Source organism: Triturus cristatus, chromosome 4_2 (genome assembly GCF_964204655.1).
Source record: "Triturus cristatus chromosome 4_2, aTriCri1.1, whole genome shotgun sequence".
Taxonomy (NCBI): Eukaryota; Metazoa; Chordata; class Amphibia; order Caudata; family Salamandridae; genus Triturus; species Triturus cristatus.
In genome coordinates, this window is record NC_140586.1 from 645,255,926 (window position 1) to 645,277,907 (window position 21,982).

Below are 21,982 nucleotides of genomic sequence, written 5' to 3' on the forward strand. Positions count from 1 at the left end.
CTGGTGGCTCCCCACCCTCAGGAGCACACCCACCTTGACAGACAATGCACGTAACCTCGGCATCATACTGGACTCATCGCTCACTATGAATTGCCAGATCAATGCCATCTCCTCTGCATGCTTCAACACCCTCCGTATACTATGTAAAACATTCAAATGGATACCCCCTGATTCCAGGAAAAGGGTCACTCACGCCCTCATCACCAGTAGACTGAACTACGGCAATGCCCTCTATGCTGAAATCAACAAAAACTCCTCCGCAAACTCCAGATCGTCCAGAACCCTGCAGCAAGACTAATGCTCCACATCTCACGGCACAACAACATCACCCAACACCTCTGCGACCTTCACTGGCTCCCCGTCGAAAGAAGAATAACTTTCAAGCTGCTCACGCATGCATATAATGTCCTCCACAGTATCGGACCACAATACCTCAACAACCGCCTCTGCTTCCACGCCCCAAGAGAAACCTCTGCTCAGCCGCCCTCTCCCTAGCCACCATCCCACGCTTCTACAGAAACAGAGCAGGTGGAAGGTCCTTCTCCCACCTTGCAGCCAAGACCTGGAACAATCTCCCCCCCCTTCACATCCGGCGAAGCCCTACACTTAACCAATTCAGGAAAGACCTCAAGACCTGGCTCTTCGAATGAACCCATCAGAGCCCCCCCGCCATGCCTTGAGACCCTAACGGGTGAGTAGTGCACTCTATAAACCACTGATTGATTGATTGATTGTAAGCTGAGACTTCCGCATAACCACACCACTAGATTGACAACACTTATTGAGCAAGTAAAGTGGGGCTTAACCTGTAAATGTAACAAGGAACAAAAAGTGCACTGGGGAGTCTGGAATGAAAACTTAAGACTGAGTAGGTGAACAAGCATTGGTGAGAACAGAGTTGCTCTTTTAATGGTAAGGCTCCCAACTCTGATGGCCTCACAATTGAATTTTACAAAGAACATAAAGATATCCTAGCCCCCTGGCTGCTGGAATTATTTCAAGATGTCCTTGAATATGGTACTCTACCCCATCACAAAAGACACCTTGATTTCAATGATCGTAAAACAGGTTAAAGTAATTGCCTCGTACTGACCGTTCTCTCTTATGAATAAGGACAAGAACATTTTAGTGTGAGTCCTGGCCAACAGACTAAAACCCGGAAGGGCTACTTCAAATAATTGCGTAGTTGAAATGGAACTAGATTGCCTCGAGTCTACTCCTCTGAAACACCCATTATCTATAATCCTACTCAGTCCCTCACGATTGAACAAAACAGTAACCACTACACTGCTGATGCTTGGTATCAGAAAATTGGCTCAACTATTTTTGGATGGCAAGTTTCTCACATTGGAGCAATTTAGGGTGAAACCGATACATTGGATCGTTGTAAACGCTGTAGATTGCGACATGCATCCACCACTCATTGCACTAGATTGTGTTAAACAGCTATATGAAATGACAGAGCCTATGCTGCCTGCCACTGCTGAGTCCGTCAGGGGACGCTGGGAGCGTGACCTGGAAGTGTCCTTTCCCAGTAAACTTTGAGGACAGTGTTGCGAGGAAATTTATGAATTTCATATAAACCAAAAGCGGAGACAGATACATTTTGACTTCATAATTCTGGTCTACTATAACCCTCAGCGACTGCCCCAAATATATCCAACTTGATCCCCTGAATGTACCTGATGTTCTACAAGTCCTGCACTCTGTATACACCTTTGCATCTATTAAAGTTTTTAGGTCTGAATATTCAATATCCATTGGCGAGACTGCAGCTATACAGTTCCCATGTGAATGAACCCCTTTCCCTACTTTTAGACTTATATTGTTGATATTTATTGCTCCAAAAGGAAGCTAGAGGCCATCCTACTTCTGCTTGCCTGGCACCGGGTTGTCAGGGCTTGGTTGAAGGGCCCTGTCCCAGGTATTGAGAATGGCTACAAGATAACATATTCTGTAATGAATTAACTGAAAATTACACCTCCCCACAGGCCCCAAGGATGGGACCAAGGAACATCTGGAGTCCACTCTCAGAATGCATGACACAGTTGATGACCACTGAGGTGTACTCCCCTCCCTCTGGTCCATCACACTTGCCGAGGTAAGGAGCTGAAATTTACCACACACTTGTTTCGCTGTCATGTCATGCTTATTAACTACATAGCAGAGACGCTATGTGTTTTGAGTATGCTTACTGATTCAATACTTTTTAACTTTAAAGGTGTATGTTGTATGCTAAAGTGATACATGCCTGTGCAAGTACAATTATTGAGTTTTAGGCCAATTTATATATTTGCTTTTTTTTCTTAGCTTTTCTGTTGAGGTTTTGTTATGAATGTTAACTCACTTGTGCCCAAAACTGCAAGAAAAGAGTGTAACATAAATGAATGAACCTACATCTATTAAGGAGCATGATTGGGCTTGGTATTAATTGCACAAAGGGAAGAGAGAAATGGTTTACCATCTAATGCTGACTGCAGCTTAAGTAGTGTCAGCAGAGAGGCCTAAAATGATTAGAAGTGAGGGGGCCACTGGGATGACACTGACTCAGGGAGAATTAGTAATAATAATGAACACCTCAATTTTTGTGGACTATTGCTGCTTTTATTTTTACTCTGTGCACTGGGACTCTGCTTACCAGGTGTATGTGCTCTGACCCCTAAAATGTGTAGAAACTGGTTATTTTCCTAACTGGCATTTTTAACTTAAATATAGGTCCCTTCTATATGGTATAAAGTGTACTCAGGGCCTCTAAGTTAAATGCCACTAGTGGACTCTGGACCCATTGTGTCACTCACTACAATGACAGTGCAAACATGATTGCAAGCCTACCACTGTAGCATGGCCATGGCAGTCTTAAGCAGTAAAGTAGACCTGTCAAACTGACCTTGGCTTCCCCTTATGCTAACCCTACAGCCAAAGTTTGTGTGAATGGCTTTTTACCTTTGTTTATGAGGTGAACAGGGTTGTCTCCTCTCACCCTTGGTATTTGCTTTAGCTATTGAACTTCTTGCTTACTGATTGCATGAGCGTCATGGACATAGGGGTTTGATGTTAAAATAGCCTCGAGTGTGGGGAAGTGTTTCTGTTCCTCTGGAAGGATGACCATCTGAGCTGTGCCCAGGATTTTGACTAACTTCAAAGAGGCCTCTGCAGTCACAGGCAAATGTTAGCTGACACCTGGGCATGGAACTTCTTTGTTTCCCCAGTCAGGAAGGCACCATCCTAATGGGAGAGGGGCTGCCCCGAGAACCAGTTTGAAGTGATGACAGAGGAGGGGTAAATAATTTCCCTTGTTATACCTCTAGGGTGGGCACATAAGCTCTGCACAGAAGGAGAAGGGTTGTGGCATGTTGGATTTAGGTAAAAAGGTGCAACGTGCAATTGGTCACTGTAAGGCAAATAGGAACTGCTGCAAAAGCGAATAGGGCTACCACTGGGAGCTTTTTTCCTATTGGTCAGGAAGGGGCCTTGTGTCTCCCTTTCCACAAGCTAGTGTCAGGCATAAATGTGGCACCCCTGAGTGACTTCTTCAGAACACTGCTGGACCTATGGAAGACAAAAGAGCGACTGTACCTGCTGTTGACACCCGTGAGGAGACCTTAAGAGCTGGTCCTACTCCCACTTGTACTCAGGACAAAAAGTGGAATCCAAGGGTCAGGTAGCTGACCTCCTTGTTAAGCTACAGGGGTAGAAAAAGCTTCAGGAAATCCCTTTCTTTGAAGAGCCCAGCTGGCCTGTTCCAAGTGAACCTGCTATGGACCCTGGCTAGTGACGTCTGCTAGAGTAAGTCTTGACCACCAAGTGCTGTTCTTGAGGTCCTGGAACCCTTGGCTGGCTGTGTCAATGAGTACTCCTTACATTCTGAAAAAACTGGGAATTAGAAACTGTTTGGCTCCAAAGACCTCAGAAGACTGGTAAAACCCCACCAAGTCAATCCGAAGAAGGTGCGTTGTCACTGGGTCAAAGATTCAGAGCTTTTTCGCAGCTGCAAATCAGTTTCATGTGGATTTTGTAGAAAGGGTATCTGGCCTCGCTGAGCCCTGTTTGGCTATGGCTTGCAGCCTTGCTTACTGAAGGACTCCAAAGCTCTAAAAAGTTACAAAGTCCAAAATCAGAAATCTTAACAGGTCAAAGGTTCCAAAATATTCAACCACAGACATTTACACCAGGCGAAGGCGTCAAAAATATCTAGCTGGCAAAGAATTTGCCTTGTGCACAAATTTTTAACTTCTCTCGCTCTGAACTTTCTGGCTAAAAGTCAGGGTTTTCATCGGGACCTCGTCCAATGGCTATCCAGCCTTGAGGAGCCCTTCTCAGCCACAGACTGCTGCCTTTCCCAACTGAGGTTTTTAACTTCCATTTCAGAGACTAAGTCAGAAGTTAAAACTTCCAAACAGGTCAAACCTGGTTTCTGTATGTAACCCGCCCTCCAAAACCTTTTGGTACTATTTTTATCTGAAACTTTAAAATATCATATCTCTAGTTCTCCGTACAAGATTTTTTTCGTTTTGGTGTCAGGTTGTTCATTAAATTATTTTCTATTCTTGTCAATTTGAGAATGATTTTATTGTGTTGAATTTTTGACTTTGTAACTGTTTTAGTACTTCTAAATGCCTTATGCATGTTCTTAAGTTAAGCATGCCTGCTCTGTCCCATAGCAACTAGGTGTTGAGCTCAGGTTTAAATTATTGAAACATTTACTGGAGAAACCGATGTTATGTGTAAGGGCAGGAGAGAAGAGGTATCTGTGACTAAAAGAGTCTCAATGTCAGAGAAAACACTGGCCTGAAAAGTTTTAATTGTATATATGTCAGCTATACCTTTGATCCACTAAGTAAAGTCATACAGGGCAAGCTAATCCCGCGGGCTCTTTATGGAGGGGAGGTGCTGCCAATGGATAGACAGGTCTCATAGAAAACCTTAAAAGGCAATTCCTTGTTATTGCTTCTCGATTTACCTAAAAATGAGATGATCCAAGCTGTAATGCGGGAGTTGAGAACCGTAGCCTGGAGTGCACTGACAGATGCCGTAGCCATATGTTTTTATTTTTCAATTAGAAAATGTGGTCCTTGGCGATAAACTGTCAGTGTTAATTGTACCTGCGATATTGTCAATTTTCCCTAGTAAGAGGAACCCTGTGACAGTAATATTAAAGGACCAGGGAGTCTCTGATGTGCTCATTGAAGTTTGCAAAGCAGTCATAATCAGTAAAATAAATACCCCAAGGCAATATGCGAATGAATCCAGCTGGAGGGAGGACCTCCAGTATCCTAAGACCAAGAGTTCAGTTACCCCCTTTCTAGTTTCCCAGGAGAATATTGGCTTCTTCCCGTACTTATAACAAACTCCAAATACATTTCTACGAAAGAAAAGTCTGTGCCTGAGGGTGGGAATTGACTCTGGTTGGCGAATATCAGGGATAAAAACTGTAATAGCCGAGAATCATGGTCAATGCCCCTGTAAGCAGGGTAGGAAATATTCAGTGAGCCACCTGTTTTTGGACAGTGTATTCTTCCTAGAGGAAAGGCCCTGTTTTATAAAATATGAGATACAGTCTAAAGTAATGGGTTTAATTTGATATGTGGCCTCAGATATCATGATATAGCAATCACCAGTGGTCAATGCCTGCGTAAAATCACAATATCCTATTTTAGACTTCCCTCCTCTTAGTGTTTTAAGATTTAGGTTGGCACTCCTCTAGGGCTGGTATTGTGGGGCCTTCAATTGGTAAGCAAATGCCTGCCGCATTAAGAAGATGCACCAACAAAGTCTTACCGGAGATTGGAAATTTGACCCTATCAATAAGGTTCATTAAGAGAGCCTCATGTGATTGTGATAAGCTGCTATGCATACTGCACTTTATAATGTTTTACTTGAGAAAAACGAGTGACATGCTGCCGGTTATTTTGGCACTTTATTTCTAATGCATTTTTAATATATGCAGGATTTTGAGCTGTTGACCTTCTATTGAGTTTTAGTGTTGGGAAATTTTAAATGCTTATATTACTATTAGCCGAAATTATGTGTTGGTTAAATTGATTCATATGTGAGCTGTGAACTAATGATTTTATGACTCTTGTAATTGTTTATATTAATGAATTGGGTAATGTGCAATATTTCTGTAAGAATGGATTTCTTGGAAATAAAATATTTTTTATTTGGCTGACAGATAAAACACTGTGGGACAGTGAGGCTAGGTCTGCACTTCGATTGCCCAATTGAACTCAAAGTGGAATGTCGAGCAAATTAGGAACATATCTTGGAGGTTTGAGTAATGCAGCTGTCTGATGTGAAATACATTGAGAATCCCCAACTCCCTGACCTGCAATAGACAGAGGACAATGCTTTAATTTAAATGAGGTGCCATTGGGGGAGGCAGTAAAACAATGACTTTTGTGGAAGCTGCTTGGGTCTCTGAGAAAGAGTCCTCAGGCAAAGATACTGGGATGGGTGTGTTGATTATGGAATGGGTCACTCCAGGCAGTGTACCCTGCGTATTAAGGCTGCAGGGAAAGCGAGGAGTCTAACGAACTTCCAGTGAGACAAAGATCCACATTTTCTCAGTTTCATGTCACCCTGAAGAGGAGATAAAATCAAGAGACTGTAAAGAAATAGCTGATTTCCCTGTGGTAGATGAATAGACTGAAGGTGTATGAGAATGGGAAGACATTTACATTTATTGGGCCAGCAACTCTTCAAGTCAAGCAAAAGGAGAGGAGAGCTAGTTGGGAAGAGCCATCCAATTGAGTTTACTTGCTTTTCCAGCAGCAACTCTTTGTCCATTTAAAAGTCAAGATTCTTAATCAGACTGACAGGATAGGGCAGGACTCTCAAACAGTTGTACCAGAAGCTGAAATTCCAAGTTGGCATTCAGCTTGAGCATATTCTTGCTCATCCAGGTTTGAAAGGCCAGGAGGCAAGAGTGGAGATTACGGGGTGATACAGACAAAAGGTAAGCTTGGTGTCCATAAGAGTTTCAGACTAAGTCAAAGGATTTGATGATATTGCTCAAAGTCCACATGTAGATGTTAAACAAGATCAGAGACAATGAAGATCCCTGAGAGACTCTGCACCTCACTGTGTCGAGCTTGGACCTCAAGGAGAAAAGTGTCAATTTCTGACTATGCCAAAATGAAAAAAGCAGAAAACTACACACGAGCAGTTCCCTTTAATAATACAGCCATCTGACAGTCAATATGGATGAAATAATCAAGAGAGTAAAGCCAGCGCACAAATCCAGTATAATGAGCCCTGCATGATGCCCCACATCCAGGCTTATCCTGAGAACATCCACGGTCAACACAAATTTGTCTCTGGACCCACGCCTAGGTGGAAATTAGTCTGTATTGCATTGAGTAGATTTTGCCAATGTAAATGGCTGGAAAGCCAATCTGTCTGATATTTTTCCCCTACTTTGGCAATGGTGGATAGCAAATATGTAGGTCTATAATTGGACTCCAGTGTAAAGCAATGACTAGGGGCCTCATTACGATGTCGGTCGGAAAGCATTCACACCGACTCAGACTCGGAATGGTTTGTGACCGAATCGGATTTGGGGAGTCCGACCTATTATGATGTTTCCGAACACCCCTGTGTTCCAACGGTCAACTCAGGCTCCCATTGAAGAAAGGGGTGGCTGCGGAAAACCTTGCATCCTGTGGCGGGCACTCCATGGTGCCTGCCACACTGTGCATGGTTGGAAAGTTGGGTCACTTGGGTACCCCCATGGGGCCCAACCGGAGGCCTCCCTGTGAAGGGAGGCCTGCTACAGGTCCCCAAAGTTGGATTCTGACAGCCGATCCGTGTCGGAGAAACTGATTCGGAAAGGCTATCTGAAATCGACAACATAATTGATTTGTCGGAAACGTGGTCTGTAGAGCCATATAAGTCGGCTCCAACCAACTCGGTTTCTCTGAATGCCATTCGGACGCGAGTCAAAACCATTTCCCACCACAGTAATCAGTTGGTCAGAAATGTTTTCGAGTCGGTTGGAAAGAAGACTCCGAAACAGATTCGGACAAACCGAATGCCGTTCAGAGCCTTTCTGCTCCACATCGTAATGAGGCCCTAGGTGTTTAGAAAGCACTTCACTACACTTTTTTACGGTTGTTAAGCCTGTCTTTACATTAATTGTGCTTTAAAGAAAATATCTGACCTTTCTCCTATGCTTTCTCTCCTGCTCTGGCGAGCTGCGGTGCATCAGCGATTGCAGGGTTAGAGGCAGAATGTAACCAGATTGCTAACATAAAAACACATCTAGGTGAAGGTCGCTCAATAGTAGATTAATCTCTGGTAATTTTGAGGGAGTGATCCAACATTATGTCATGCGGCCTTAAGGCCAGAACGGATAGTTAATGGGTGAATCCACTCAACACAGTGGCTGTTGATTCTGATGTTGTCAATCATATCTCATAACTGTGAGGGAAGCGTCCTTCAGTTACGGCAATTTGTACCCATTAGATGGAATCCAAAAGAGTTCCTCCTGTTCTTGTCTCTCCCTATCTCCTAGGCTCTCTTCTTTCAGTACACCCAAATGGGGTCTCGGGTGTCAGAGGGTCTGACCTGCGACTTCTATTTGTGAAATAGGAATGTTTTGTCTGGTATATCCCTGATGTTGCCTACTCCTTTATGCAATTGCTCTGTCAAATTGTTTAACAATAAACATACTTTTAGGAAGCTCCACATTTTCAATAACATAAAAAATAAATGATGTCTGTGATTACTGTAGCAAAAGATGTCACATTAGTAGGTCACCTCTGATCATTTACAGCTGATACAAGAACATAAACATAGCAAAAAAGAAGGTACTTTCAAAAAGGTATGTGGTTTAGAGGGGAGCTCCTAGATTATGAGAGTGAGACATAAGAGATGTGAAAGTCTATTAATATTTGGATCTTAACATTCTACATAATGACTGGTTGCCAGTCCATTATCACAGTGCATTAAACACACACAACCATCCAACAACTAGACGGCTTGAATGTATCTAAAGCACGATGGATCAATCGTTCTCAAAAGTCGTACTCTACTTGAAGCAAAGGTGGCATCAATCATTAGAGTCTGAATTGAAAACCAAATAAGGCATTATGGCCTGGGTTCAGGGGCAACACACAGCCTTAGTGTAGTGTTGATTAGATCTCATGAGCTCCAACTAGAGGAAAATGCATATCAGAAATTACATTAAGTGTATTTTACAAGAATGACCAAAAGTACATGAACAGCAAAGCCCATAATTCCGAGTGTAAAGAGAAACATGAACTGCAAGTCAGTAGGTGGTTTGTTGGAGTGTGCTCCACGCATATATGTTACATACATTATATATGTATATTCGGTAGTACAACGGCAAGAGTCCCAAGACACTCTAGGACCTATACACAAACAGCAATAAAGAGAACAAAAGATTGATTTCAACTTTCAGTGAATCAATAAATAATCCGGTGTACTGTGATGTAATTATACACACTGTTGCTTATACATGAAAAGTGCTCATTGACAACACATACATAGACTGTATGTTCGGTACGCATTGCAGAAAAGTTGTTGCACATAAAGGTGTGGATCTAGATGATGCCTACTACAAAGTGTAATAATATGTGGGCTGCAGTACTCCAAGTGAGCTATGTAATGCAATTTTTGCTGCAGCAACCTTCCCACAATCCATTAGAATCGACACTTTAAGCAAGACAGCCAGCCACTCCAAACAAAGTTCGAAATGCAGATAAATATAGAAAAAGAAATTGGTTTTTCTAAGGAGGTTGATTTTCTTCAAACACTGTTCAAATGTTGTGGTTAGTACAGCATATAAGTAGAATCTTCCTTTGCGTGTCTGGGACGTGAAGTTATTGCTGTAGGAGGCTTGAAAGTTGAAATACGAGGGAAGTGAGCGCTCAGAAGAGAAGTGGAATACTGGGGCACAATATCCGCAGAGAAGATGCGAATTACTAACTTATTTGTAATGAGACATTAGAGCGGCATGTCACATCCACTGCACAAAATAAGAGAAAACATTGTTATGAAACCACAAGGATTCACATAGGCAAGCCAAAGGCAGCACTGACTGACAGTCTCTTGGGCAGGATTTTCTAAACAGAGTGTCCTGCCAGCTGCATACTTTTCGGTTGTCTCTTGGGCAAAAACCTTACCAAATTAAATGTCTGTTTGTTCAAATCTCTCGTGGCAGCTCAGAAAAACAAATCTTTATCATAATTGTCAGAGACAGATCAGGAATAAATGTTTTCTAAAAGTAGTCATTAGCATTAGACTTTTCTGTATCTGCAAGAGGGAAGTAATTCAAAATACTGTTGCATGCTGTGCTGCGCACAGAATGTACACACTTTTTGTTAACATATTTTAAGACTCCCCTGTGTGCAGAATTCACATAATCTCCGGGGTGTTTTAACAGAAGTTGATTTAAAACATTGTCATGTCTCTGTTATGGGTCACAGTCCTCTCCTCAATAACAGGATCTGAGTCCATATGGTGTCAGCATGCTGACAATTTTAAAAACAAGAACATCTTTTATGCAATGGCAATAGCATACAGTGACAGGTATATGCGGACAACATTTAAAAAACTCTCACTCTTTGCACGTATAAAAGTTTCTTTGAATAAAAAATAAAAATTCATCAACTTGCAATATTCCGGAAATTCCTGTGCTTATGTACTCGCGATCCAGCGAAAGAACTAAAACATACCATGAGTTAAAAAATAAAGTGAAAGTGAAGGTCAGTCAAAGTAGGTAATCATAATCATAAATATATGATAAATGTTACCTAATTAGATCAGTGTCGCATCAAAATTACTCGTTTTATCTCCATTCGTATAAATAATTCCTCACTCCATGAGAACATCCACAGCCTCACAAAGACACTTAAACTTGTCTTATTTCTATTTTTAACCTCACACCCCAATATCCGGATGATTCCGAACCCTAGACTTATTCCCAATTACCTAAATCCTCTTGAGGTCTTGCGAAGACCACTTGTGTACAACACACAGAGTTTGCACTATGGTTCAGCCCCTATCATCCATTGTCTTGTTTGGGTCAGATCCCATCAGCCATGTCTGACAGTGTCTGCCCCCGAAATTGGATCCGGCCAGTCCTGTTGAGTGCTTAGTGTTTCCAGAAGCATCAGCAGTAGGCAGAGTCTTTTTGCTGAAAGAAAAGGCTGTTTAAACAGAAGTTTTCCCCACTAATAGCAACACATTCTGCATGTTCATCAAACATTTACTTGAAGCAGCATCTGTAACCGTTATGTAAGCAAACTATATTTGTTAGGTTAACTGTTGAAGAAAATCATGTATTTGTGTACACATATACAAAATATGACTTGATAGGAAATGCATGAGAAATATTATAATATATTTCTATATTTATTCAGACCATATTTTAACTTATCGAGGTTTGCAATTGCAATGCTTGGAGCCTTCACAGGGAGGGAACACGACTAGTACAAATCCGAACTGAGCATTCAGCATCACTTTGTCAACCAGGGTCTCACTTTGTGATGTACTACTGAAGAATGCCCATACCTCTCATGCTACCTGGGAGGGAGGGACGGGTACCAGAGGCAGGCTGTCTGAAGCTCCAGCATATAATCAGGCAACAGTGGATTGCGAGATGAGCCACCGTCAATTGAGATGTCATCAGTGATGTCATCAGTGAGGTCACTGACCATGTCATAACTGATATGTAATAAGTAATATGTGGGGTCATAAGCAGTGCATTGCAGGGGCGTGAGTTACCGTTAGTTAAGCGACTAAATGCTGAATTTCTCTGCTTTTGTACAAGGAAAATGTCAGCCAACTGTAATGACCCTGTAATCTTTGCTTTTTTTGCAGTGAATTTCTAAGGGTTTTTTTTCTATTTCCTAACTATAACGTCACTGTAACCTTTGTTTTTTTCAGTGAAATTCATAGGTTTTTAAAATATGTTTCCCAATTTTAACATCCCTTTAATTCTAACTTTATTTTCAGGAACTTTGAACAGTTTCATCATTTGTATTTCATAAGTGTAACCAGTTGAAATTTAATGTCTCCAAAATTATTATTGTATCTAGAAGAATCCTGCCTCTCTAAGCATCCAAGAACAGCCAACCGTTTTGTGCAACACCTCCTTCCAACTGCACTAATTTTTAATGGCTAAATAGTAAGTGCTACCAAGTACAGTTAATGTATAGAGCATCTCCTACAGTACAATAGTGTAGCGAACACTAATAGAATGTGTCCAATGACCTTGTGTGTCTGAAAGTGTGCTATTGTGATTGTTCCTCCAGCGTGTTTAGTTGATAGCAGTAGATAATGGTAATGCAGTGAAAATAAACTTTAGGATTTCTTATTTGCTGAAGTAACTGCTTGTTTGAGGCTCTGAGTGGGTGTACAAGTGTTTGAGTGGATCTCTAACTGGGTGCATCAGTCTCTGAGTGAGTCTGTAACTGAGTGGATACACAGCTGCATTAGTGGATCTCTGCATAGATGTAACAGTGTCTGAGAGGGTAAGTGAGTGGGTCCATGAGTCTTTGAATGAGTTTGTGACTCTATTCTTGAGTCTCTACATTATTCTCGCAGAAGGTGCAAAACTGTCTGAAAGACTCTGGGAGTTGTTACATCAGTGTGTAAGAGGGTGTGTCTCTGAGGGGGTCTGTATGTGGGTGCATGAATCTCTGATTGAGTCTTTAAGTTGGTCCATGCGTAGCTGAGTGGGTGTGTGTGTAGGTGCATAAGTATCTGAGTAGATATGTGAGCAGATGTATAAGTCTCTCAGTGGGTGTGTGAATGGGTGTATAATTATCAAGTATATAAGTGAAATCATGTAGATAAGTCATATGAATTACTATGGGTTCACAGGAACCATGTAGTCTGTTTTCATGTTCTTTACGTAATACTCATTTTATAAGCTGTTTGACTACACATGCAAATCACCAAGGTTGAAACGTGTTGCCGTTTGTGTCATTAAAATTTCAACAGTGCGATCCTGGAGTGTGTGTCCATGACCCCTACAATACACAAACACCACTGCACTACCCTAAACCCTAAAACACTAGAACCCAGCCCGACCCCCTACAGTACACAAACACCACTGCACTACCCTAAACCCTAAAACACTACCCCCTACACTACACAAACACCACTGCACTACCCTAAACCCTAAAACACTACCCCAGCACTACCCCTACACTACCCAAACACCACTGCACTACCATAAACCCTACAACACTACCCCCAGCACAACCCCCTACACTACACACACACCACTGCACTACCCTAATCCCTAAAACACTACCACCAGCATGACTCCCTACACTACCCAAACACCACTGCACTACCCTAAACCCTACATCTACCCCCAGCACGACCCCCTACACTACCCAAACACCACTGCAGAAAGCCATTAAACACTACCCCAGCTCGACCCCCTACACTGCACAAACACCACTGCACTACCCTAAACCTTAAAACACTACCACCAGCATGACCCCCTACACTACTCAAACACGACTGCTCTACCCTAAACCCTAAAACACTACCCCAGCATGACCCCCTACACTACCCATACACCACTGCACTACCCTAAACCCTAAAACACTACCCCCAGCACGACCCACTACACTAGTACACTAGTACACTAACCTAAACCCTAAAACTCTACCCCAGCATGACCCCCTACACTACCCAAACACCACTGCACTACCCTAAACCCTAAAACACTACCCCCAGCACGACCCCCTACACTACCCAAACACCACTGCACTACCCTAAACCCTAGAAAAAAAAACACCCCATGCCCCATCCCCCTTACCTCTCACTCCTCGTGGTTCCTCTCTCCTCGTGGTTCCTGCTTCACGTCGTCTCTGAGGGGCGGTGCACGTCGTTGTGAGGAAACGGAACAGCCTCTGTTTCCTTCCAACAACGTGGATCATCTACATGTTTTTTAGAATGCATGGTCATTTAGCATACATACCTTTACAACAAAATTTGTTGTAAAGGCATGCGTGGTAAATGACCATGCATTAAAAAAAATGTGTAGTAATGACTTTGCGATGTACAACGCATGCGTGGTAACGCATGCGTTGTAATGGTATCGTGAAGTAAAAAAGTTGTTGTAACGGCTGTTTACCAATCGAAGCTGGCCCCTGTTCTTCAGTGAGACGTTTATTTGATTAATCAGGAGGAAGGAATGTGTTTTTTTTACTGAAAAGTGCATTCCTAGCTGTTGTATTGTGAAAGTGTCCGCGTGGCCTGGTTCCACTTCCGGTGAGAAAGTGGAAGAGTCTGTTTGGATCTAAAGGAGTTCTGTTATTGGACCGGGCCAGCGCGACACGTCATCAGAAACATAGCTAATGGAAAGCGTCCTCCCTGAAGTGTGGAGCAGTGCCATGAGAGGTCAACGAGTGTGCGTCCCACTGCAATATGACCGTACCGCGTGACCCATGTGCCGCCTCCAGGGGGTACGAGAGGCAGAAGCGGCATCGCAGGTCCTCTTGAAGACCATTGTAGCACTAATTCTACATTTTGGTACTGGGCATTTTAACTTTGTTGTTCCTGCCAGATACAGAGATGATCCTGTGTTATTCAGTGCCCTCGTTACCTTTTTTGTGGTGGGTTGTGGTGCTTGTCACTTCGATGCCCCGCCAGTGCACACGACTGGGCACCCCACCTCGTGTGCCATCTGCAGGGCCTCTGCTCTCAGAACACTGGTTTCGGTTTCTGGAGTGGCAACATAAACAGTTGCTCCCAAAGGACTAGCCTGAACACTTAGGTGAATATCCCCTGCACCAGCATTCCACTGAATTTTTTTCCTAGCTCTCGTACGTCGACGAGGACGTCATAATAGCATGGCTCCGCTCGCGACACCATATGACGTCATCGGAGCCATAAGAGGACCTCGTCGGCATGCTGACGTCAGTTCCACCCATTTTTTCTGTGCCACCAAGGTAAACAGGCGGACGAGACATTTTCACATGTATACATGGTATAATAAATATAGATATATTCACTGAAAAAACCTTAAGGTTTCAGGCACGTTATAGTTAGAAATTAGCCTTTAAAAAACCTTAGAAATTCACTGAAAAAACCATAGGTTTCAGGGGCGTTATAGTTAGTTGGACATTTCACTCGTACAAAACCATAGAAATTCCCCCGTTATAGTTAGTTCAGCTAATTATAACTCGCGTGCCCGCAATGCACTGCTGATGACGTCACATATTACATCACTCATGACATGGTCAGTGACATCACTCATGACATCACTGATGACATCTCAAATGACATCACTGATGACATCATCCTTGTGATAGAGTGGCAGACCTCACCCTAATATAACCTTTGATACACACACTCAAAAATACAAATTAACATTTTCAAAACAATGGACATACCAATACCAGTTACAACACCTATTAAGTAATTCCAAGATCTACACACACATCCACTCATTCACCAACTAACTATAATGCCCCTGAAACCTATGTTTTGTTCAGTGAATATATATATATATATATATATATATATATTCAGTGAAAAAACCATAGGTTTCACACACGTTATAGTTAGGAATTAGCATTTAAAAAACCTTAGAAATTCAGTGAAAAAAACCATAGGTTTCACACATGTTATAGTTAGCTGGACATTTTACTCGTAAAAAACCATTGAAATTGCCACGTTATAGTTAGTTCAGCTAACTATAACTCGCGCGCCCGCAATGCACTGCTGATGACGTCACATATTACATCACTCATGACATGGTCAGTGACATCACTCATGACATCACTGATGACATCTCAAATGACATCACTGATGACATCATCCAGTGAATGTGTGTTTTCCTGAAAATTAAATATGTTTTATTTATGTATATCTCAAGGTCGATGGAAGAATAAATGGGTATATAAGTGTCTAAATGGATGATTTGTTTTTGAAAAATTGATTGTGTAGCTGACTGATTAAGTGTATCATAGTGAATACATGGCTTAGTGAGTAATGTTTAAATATGGAAATATCTGTATCAGTCTCTCACTTTGTGTATATGTGGCTGCATGGGTTGGTGAGTAGCTACATGGGTGTCTATATGGATTATTAGTTGGTTTTTTGAGTATCAGTCTGAGTGTCTTCATGGTTCGGTGGCGGGTATTACGTAGTGCATAGGTGCATGAATGAGTGGCTCACTCTTTGTATATGTTGAAGACAGCATGTGTGCAGGACTGTATGGGTGGATGAGTGTGTGTATGGGTGTGTTAGTGAGTGAATGACTGTCTCAATAGTGTCTTTATGAGTAACTACATATGTTTTAAACTAGTATATGTGACTATTGGTGTAAATAAGTGAGTATATGTGAGAGTGAGACATTGGAAGAGTTCTTGTATGAATAAGTATGTGTTTCTATAAGTGATTGTTTAAAAGACTAAGTATGTGTAAGTTTCCGTAGAAGTAAGTGTGGTGGTGTGTGAATAACTGTATATGCAAGTAAATGTATGTTTTATTCTTTATTAGCATGGGTGACTATGTGTGTGAGTAGCTCTATGGATAAGTGGCATTGTGTAACAGGATGTATAGGTGTATGAGTACATATGATAAGTGAGTACATGTATGAGTGACTGTATTGAACTGTTGGTGAATGTATGGATGTGTATGTGGATCTTAGAATTACTGAAGAGGTTGTTGTAACTGTTATTGGCATGTCCATTCTTTTGTAAATTTTAGTCTCTATTTTTGTATGTGTGTATCAAAGGTTATATTAGGGTGAGAGGAGGTCTACCACTCTATCACAAGGATGATGTCATCAGTGATGTCATTTGAGATGTCATCAGTGATGTCATGAGTGATGTCACTGACCATGTCATGAGTGATGTAATATGTGACGTCATCAGCAGTGCATTGCGGGCGCGTGAGTTATAGTTAGCTGAACTAACTATAACGTGGCAATTTCAATGGTTTTTTACGAGTAAAATGTCCAGCTAACTATAACATGTGTGAAACCTATGGTTTTTTTCACTGAATTTCTAAGGTTTTTTAAATGCTAATTCCTAACTATAACGTGTGTGAAACCTATGGTTTTTTCACTGAATTTCTAAGGTTTTTTAAATGCTAAGTCCTAACTATAACGTGTGTGAAACCCATGGTTTTTTCAGTGAATTTGCAAGGTTTTTTAAATGCTAATTTTTTTTTTTTCTTCTATTTTTTCTAACATATTTTTATTTTAATTTTCTTACCTTTTATAAAGACTATGATTAAATTTTTAAAATTCTTTAATATGTTTTTTTTAATATATTTTTTAAAATAAACATGTAAAATTTATTTGCAGTACTTTTTTTCTATTTTTTTTATTATTTTTTTAGTACGCGTACCGTAAGCTCACGGTAAGCGTACGGTTTACGCTACGTCCGTTATTTATCCACGCTGCTTGCGTATAGTTACGCAATTTGCGTAGCCGCGCGTACTCCGCGTGGGACGCGTACGCGTGTACGCTACACGCGCACGTTACGCGGAAGTGTCGGGTAGTGTCTGTTATGCGCATGCGCGCAAGCGCGTGTCTTTTTTACGCGCATGCGCACTTTTGCCGTAAGCGTACCGTAAGCGTACGGTAGGTCATGTGATCATGAAACACAACTTTTGATTGGTTGAAACTACTTTCAGTTCTAGAACTCTCCTACACCACACCCATTCCCCTCATTTCTGCTTGTGATCCCTTAGGAGAAGGAGCTGGTTTGTCTTTGGGATACGATGGCAGAACAGCAGAGCTCTTCTGAGAGTGAGGCTAGCACTAGCAGCACTGTCTTGAGGCAGAGATCGAGGAAACAAAAGCCCTCTTATGTATGGGATTATTTTACTTTTCCTGAAGGCCAGCAAAAGGTGAATGCACCCTTAGTAACTTGCAGGCTGTGTCAGCGTGTACTTTCTAGAGGTAATCCTGACAGGAAGTATTCCTTTGGGAATCACACCATGAAGAGACACCTCAAGGATGTACACAAAAGGACACATGGTCATCTTTTTGGAGGTAACTCTTCAGAAAGACAAGCAAGTACATCCACAGCAGCTCAGCCTGGACCATCATCTGCAGAGCTGACTCCTTCTTCTGCAGGTCAGGTGAGCCCTTCATCTGTGGGGGGAGAATCTCCTTTTGCTGGCCCTCTGGAAATGAACCCTCGATTTCGAAGGGTTGATATTCGATGCGCCTTTTGTCAAGATCTAATTTGCCATAGGGAGACCAGAGTTTCCCTAGTGAACAACAAAATAGATCAGCACATTTGTCGCTTTGAATAATTTTCCCATGCTTTCTTTCCTCTGTCCCTGCATGAACACAACGGTTCTTTTAAGAGCCAACCTTATCTTTCATCTTTTTTTTACATATGTTTTTAAAAACTTTTTTTTTTTTTTTTTACCGTACGCGTACGGTGCGCGTACTTTTTTTTTTTTTTTTTAAAAAACACTAAAAATCAATTATCACATTACAAGGTCCTTGAGAGACTACAATTATTATTATTGACTTACCATACTCACTCAAAAAAATATTTATTCATTTGTTTTTTTTAAAAATAGCTTTAAAAATGGTTCTAGTTTTCGAAAATTTTCTATATGAATCTGAAAAAAAAGAAAAAAGTATTAATATTTTTAAAACATTTTATAATACAGTACACATATTTACATTTTTTTCCCAAAAATATTTTTGCCTTATTTTTGCTGTTTTCAGAATATATTGCATTTCACTATAAATTGTGAAAGCAATTGCATTCATCATTTTACAGCGGGCAAAAAAAAATAACAATCACAAAGATTGTAATAAAAAAGCCCAGAATCTCTTTTTACTTAAACTTAACATTATAGAAATGCATAATATTCTAAAAAAATATCATCTAATACCAATAGTTATTTCTTTAAAATACCGTCTGATATGTTTGTTTCAGAAGTATAATCACAATATTATATCTCAAATAACTCCACAATACATCTGATTCCATTTCCTTTAGGCCAAATAGTAATTTAAAAAATTTTTTGGGAATAAATTTCCAACAGTAATCAAATAAAATTCTAAAGTTTAATTTGTCCAGATCTCACCGATTCTCTGTTACATTTTGGTTCACGAAAATTTTTGGAATAATTTATTAAGTCCACAATAGAATTGGTTACTTTTCCGCATGGCCAAATAGTAATTTTTTAAATCATTTTTGAAAAAAATTCCAATGGCAGTCCAATAACATTCCAAAATTTAAATTGTGCAGATGTTACCGATTATCTCTAAATTATTGGTTTTTCAAAGTTTCATTAAAAATTTAAAAAGTCCACATTACAATTGGTTATCTTTCCATTAGGCCAAATGATAATTTAAAAAATCTTTTTTCTACAAAATTGCAATGGTAATCCAGTAAAATGGTAAAATTATTTTGTCCAGATCTTGCCAAATCTGTCTAAAATTTAGGTTTCAGGAAGATTAGATAGGAATTTGCTAAATCAAAAGGCAAACGTTGTTTGAAAATCAATTGGGAATCATTACACAGTGTCCAACCTTTTTCACATTTAAGATAAACTGTGTAATGTCCAGAAGTAACAGTAGGTCCATCATGGAAAATTATTGCAACAGTTACAAAAGTTTTTCCTGAAATTGATAATTGCTGTCCTGTAAACTTCTTTATTAAAGTATCCAATTTTGAACCATCAGCTCTACATCGTTGCATCATTAAAATTACATACTGTCCGTATTCCTTTAAAATTAATGTTGAAAACATGTCAGATTTACACTCACCACATTTCATGCTATGATTAGCATCTTTAACTAATTTTGCAAAAGTAACTGTTTTACTTTCTGGCAATGTCAAATAAATAAACTTTTCATTATCAACATTAGAGCCACATATATTATAACAATTATCACAACTATGTTCCCATTTAGAAGAGAGACCAAAAAAAATGTCAATGGGAACTCCTTCTTCTTCCACTACCTGAAGAAAATACATCAAAAATTCCTGTGCGTCTTGCTGTACATTTTGAGAAAACTGTGTTCGTCCTGAACATACATCTAAAAGTTTTCTAATTTCAGTAGCACTTTCTATTTGAGTTTTATCTTTACTCAGCTTTTGAAAAAGGAGACTCAGCTCTGAACAGAATCTTTTTCCCTGATTTACTATTATCTGCTCTTGCAAACTTTCCAGATAAAATGCAACATTCAGCACTACATTTGCGTAGCAGTTGACACCAGAGCTATTTTCAAAATGACATCCTACAACCTGTTCTTCATTTTCCTTTTTATTTTTGCTTGCAATTACATCACTCCTCTTTTTTTTCCTCTTCTCTACATCTTCATTACAGATATTCTCATTTTTTCTTTTACGAGAAACTACACGTTTCTCTAACACAGGATACTGACCTAAATGAGGAGCATAGCTTCTTCTTAATCTATTATACTCCTTTACACAGTTTGTATCAGCACTAACTTTTGAGTCATCAAAGTCTATCATGAAAGGAGCTGGGTGTGTGCTAAGAGTCTGCTTCTTCCCCCAAAAAATCGCTCCCCCTTTTTCCTACTAATGCAACTGTGAAATCACCAGAAAAAAACGCAATAAATCTCTGCCTGTAATTCCTCTTTGCACACAGAGTCATGTTTTCACATTAGTCACAAAACGAAATTTCTTTGCCAATTTGAAAGCACACTTACTGCTCTTTTTTTGGCAAGTGAAAATCACTTTTACAGACTGACACATTATGAAACCACTTTTTTGATTTTCTTAAATGCACATGTCCAAACTGCTTTTTCAGACCACCACCATGTGTAACCTGGGTGGCTGCCTACATTCCAGCAAGGGCAACCAGCCTTAGTGATGCTGAATGTATTTGCATTACTGAGTCCAACCTCAAACCCTTAAACTATTCTTTTTTTTTTCAGTACACCATAATTTATTGTGAAAACATAGTCCATATTATTTTACATGTTCCTCACATTTAAATTTCTCCCAAAACAGAAAATGATAAACGCAACTTCAACAAAAAGAATTTCCATTTCTATTATTCATTTCTTAAGTTACCACATACATCCCCTCTCAAACTCATAACTCACCTTTAAAATTAGTTAGTTGTGAAAGAAATGTGGCACTCAAACAGCAGATTATCAGAGCCAGGATCTCTGTTGTGTTCACCTCTCTCCTCTCAGCAGAACCAGATAATGGCAAACTTTCCCTCTATTTTTCCACACATATACATGTAAGTTTCAAATCTCAGTGCTTCCCCCTTTTTTTCAAATGTAATCACACATTTCTATTGGTTGAAAACCAACCCTTTTCCAAAAGTACCCTGCCCCCAACTTGACTTCTGCCTAGTACCCTTCCCCCAACTTGACTTCTGCCTGCTACCATAGCAACAGCTCATGGAACACTGCTGTGTGGAGTTAGGTCAGAAGTTCGCCACACAATGTTTCAATTCCACAGAGCAAGAGTGCTTGACTTTTCAAACCTAACAGCAAATCCATAGTACTGTTCTTTGGTAACACATTTTTCTGTACCAATACAAAACATGCTTCTATTAATTTACACATACAGCCTAGTTTTTATTCTAGAATGGTATGAAACAGCCAATCAGTTCTTTTTGTTTTGAAAAAAATATGTATGCCTCCATTTCCAAACTGTCTTTCTTTTCATATTGCCATTCTACTGAAAGACACCTCCTGAGTGCATCCAGCTCTCCTTTGAAGATGTTCACAGTGTGGATTGTAGGGCACAGCTATGTCTTCTGGAGTGAAAAGTTTGCAGAGAAAACAGATATGGTGAGAGACCTTGCTTTGCCAAATGTAGACATTAAATGGATTGGTCAGAGAGGGTTAAAGTGGCACCAATTGATGCCATTGGTGAAATCCTTCATGCAAATCCAACACCCTGACCTCATAATAGTGCACTGTGGTGGCAATGACCTAGGCACTTTGACTGGGGTAGGTCTGGAAATGCTTATGAAGGACACCTTTGCACAACTGTTTTCACTTTTCCCTAAAACTGCCTTTGTG

The 21,982-nt window shown here is 40.5% G+C and overlaps 1 protein-coding gene across 1 annotated transcript in view; it reads right to left on the reverse strand.

The window, feature by feature from the left end:
- Positions 1-21,982, reverse strand: part of LEPR (leptin receptor) — a 943,611-nt gene that overhangs the window by 664,565 nt on the left and 257,064 nt on the right. The window lies entirely within an intron of this gene.